The sequence below is a fragment of the Rousettus aegyptiacus genome, unplaced genomic scaffold, assembly GCF_014176215.1.
Source record: "Rousettus aegyptiacus isolate mRouAeg1 unplaced genomic scaffold, mRouAeg1.p scaffold_m13_p_1, whole genome shotgun sequence".
In the NCBI taxonomy this organism is placed as follows: domain Eukaryota; kingdom Metazoa; phylum Chordata; class Mammalia; order Chiroptera; family Pteropodidae; genus Rousettus; species Rousettus aegyptiacus.
Window position 1 is genome coordinate 13,444,342 of NW_023416284.1, and position 3,410 is coordinate 13,447,751.

The 3,410-nt window shown below is 47.3% G+C and overlaps 1 long non-coding RNA gene across 1 annotated transcript; it reads left to right on the plus strand.

Moving 5' to 3' along the window:
• The first annotated feature begins 568 nt into the window (after positions 1 to 568).
• LOC107513034 lies at positions 569 to 1,905 on the plus strand. The gene is made up of 3 exons (XR_001597463.2): positions 569 to 829; positions 1,267 to 1,384; positions 1,762 to 1,905. It is a non-coding gene; the product is annotated as an uncharacterized LOC107513034 (long non-coding RNA).
• The last annotated feature ends 1,505 nt before the right edge of the window (positions 1,906 to 3,410 follow it).

Consider the following 3,410-nt stretch of genomic DNA (forward strand, 5'->3'; position numbering starts at 1 on the left):
AGAAGTTTGTTCGGAGTTCAGCCGGCCTTGGAGTGAAGCTGACTCTGCCAGGCACTAGCTGTGTGCCCTTGAGCAAGTCCTCTATTCTCTGAGCCTGTTTTCTCATCTGAAAAATAGACAAGAACACCTGCCCATATGAAAAAGAAGGAAACTAAATGAGAACTACATATAATGCCTGGTATGAGCAAGCACTGAGGAAGTTGTCATTGCCACTGATGCTATTGTTACTGCACATACACGGCCATCTGGTCCCAAAACACAGGCCCCTCCTGCCTCCCACATCCAAGGTGGTCTGTCCCTGTTCAGGACATCCATAGCGTCACCCGAGCTTCCAGCTCTCGCAGTGAACTCCTCTCTCCTCTTGCCACTGCCTCCTGAATAATCACTTCTTCCATGGGGCCTCCCAGCACTGACCTCACCCCGGGCGCTATCAGCTGAGCCCTGGGCAGCATCTCTCCCACTATCTCAGCTCCCCACACCCAGCAGGGCCTGGGTGGGGCTGGGCAGGGGGCCGGGCCCTGTGCCTGCAGCTCAGGCAGCTGGAGTTGCCTCTAACTGGGGCACAGGGTAAGGAGCACACAGGGTTTGCTGGCTGGGAGGTGCCTTGGGTGGGTCATCAGCCCACTCTGTGAATGGAGAAGACAGCTCTCCCCTCACAGGACTCTGGAGAGGAATCAGTGGAGTCGTGGGCAGAGGCTACACGGTCAACAGGAGGTGTTATCATCAGTTCCTCCCCATTGCCTCGTGTCTCCCGAGGCTAAGGCAAAAGAAGGAGCCTTGCCAACACGACAACGCGAGGCAGGAAGTGCAGAGAGACTCCTCTGGCGTGGTATGGTCCCGAAGGGGCAGCGGCAATAGGCTAATTTTCCAAGGGCAAAAGACCCTACCAGTGTCATCTGTAACAGCTAAAATACAGATACAATTTCAATATGCAAAATTTGGGATAAATCTATCTGTGGAGGGTAAGTTATCTCATAGCCAGAATCCCATGAAATTTTTTACAATCATTTCTTCCCAAACAATATTTAATTGTGTGTGGAAATGACCGTGGGGTCTTATTTTGTGAAAAGAGTCTGTCACCTTCAGGACAGCTGCCATAGCGTGGAGGTGAGAGGCATGGGGACTAGAATTAAATGGAAGTGCAGCGAAAAAAAATTCACCAACATTTGAACTCTGATTATTTCTGGATGGTGGGTGGGTGGGTGGGTGTGGAGTTTATTTTTATTTCCTTATTTGTGATTTTTTGCTTTTCTTCATTTTGTACAGAGCGTGCATCGCTTGTGTAATACAGGACTTACCCGCCCCCCTTGCTACATGCTTTAAATAGACTTCGGGACCAAGTCACTGATCTATGCAACATATTCTGCCCTCTCTGCCCACCCAGGTAGCTCTGTCCCACCTGCCCCTGCCTGCTCAGGGGGGCTCCTATCAATTAGCAGCTGTGTGACCTCAGACACACTCTTAATCTGAGTCACAGCTTCCCCATCTAGAAGAGGCACGTGGTCATAGTACATACATCATGGGGTCATCAGAAGGATTAAAGAAGATCATGGATACAGCCTGGCACATCGCAAGCATTTAGAAAATCATATATATGTATCCATGTATACACACACATATACGTATACCTATACATAGATACATACAGACAGTCCCTGATGATGGTCCAGTTTACGATTTTTTTTTACTTCAAGATCGTGTGAAAGCGATGCACATTCAGTAGAAACCATCTTTTGAATCTTGGTTTTTTTCCTGGTCTAGTGATAAGCAGTACCACGCTCTTGTGAAACTGGGCAGCAGCAGCGAGCCACAGCTCCCAGAAAGCCACGCGATCATGAGGAAACAAGCAATACTCTACAGTGTACTGTGTTGCCAGCATTTTTTTGAATATCGTAATCTGAGCACATTTAAGGTAGGCTAAGGTGTTTGGTAGGTTAGGTATATTAAATACATTTTTGGAACACAACCACGTTGTAAGTTGAGGAGAGTCTCTATCTATCATCTCTGTATCTATCTAATTTGTTATCTATCTATCATTTATATCTATCTAATCTGTTATCTATCTATCTATCTATCTATCTACCATCTACCTGTCATCTGTCTATATCTCTCATACACATACACACACACATACACACACACACTAGTAGGATATACACTAAGCATTAGAAGTGCTTTTCTTGAGATTTTCCTATTTCTTTGGAAATCAGGGGAAACAAAAGGTTCCTGAAGAAGAAAGGAAAGTGTTGCCCCTACTTCCACTGTGCCTGACACAGCAGGACCCCGACAGCTCAGGAGAACTAGGACTGGAACCGAGCCCCCCAGGTGCATAGCCCAGTGCTCCTGCCTCTGGACCACATTGGGGAGGGTGGATGTTGGAGCCCAAGGATGATCACTGTGGGTCAGAAGGACCCCAAATGGTATGTGTAGACTGGGCGAATGAAGGGACGAATCTGACTGGCTGGCTGTAAGGAGAACAAGGAGGGAGAAAGCAAGTCAGGTAGCATCGTTCCATTTTATAGAGCAGGAAATCGAGGCTCTGAGTGATAAAGTGACTTGCCCAAAGTTACTCAGCTGTCATTGCCTGAGCTGGAATTTGAACCGGAGGCCTATTGATTCCTAAGTATATACTGTTGACGCCATTTCTCTTTAAATGATGGAATCCCACGGAAAGGTGGCTTTGCAGATAAAGAAAAGTACAAAGTCCTCAAGGTTGGGTCTGGCTTCCTCGAGGATCGGTCTGGATAGCAGGAATTCAGAGGTTGGGTGGGTGAGAGTCCTTGAGCTCTGAGTTCTTCAGCCCCCGGGGCTGTTGGCTCCGATTACAGATAAAAAGACATGGAAACTGTTGTCCCAGTGTGACTTGGCTCTCTCTTGTCCTTCTAGTACAGAAAGGCCGAGTTCTCACAGCCCCTGCGGCTCCAAACTGCTTCTAATGAATTCATCGTCTGCCTTGTTTGTTGTCCCAAGTTCAGGCCACTTTGTTTTTCGCTTGGCGAGTGGCCTCTTTCAAAAGTGAGATGCACTTTCTCTGCCTTTGACAATTGGTCTGTTCGAACTGGCAGCATCTTCACAGGCAGGCCACTGTCGACCCACAGGCGGATCTCCACCACGCCAGCAAACGGGTGTGCAGGTGGGTGTCCACGTGCCCTGATATCTAAGTGTGCGCTTTATGCAGAGGGAGGACAGGAGTAAGAAGAAATAGGTCAAGAGGATGGGGTCAAAGATCATGCCCTGGGATAGTCAAGGTTAACTGCAGCTCTACCCAAAAGTACTCTGTTACCAAGTTTGAGAAATGCCAAAGTCATATATTTCTTTAAATGTACACTAGTGAGATGAAGGCTCTGAGAAGTACTGCAGGAAGGAAAATTTGTTGACTTTTAACAGAATTTCCATGTTTTTTTTTTTGT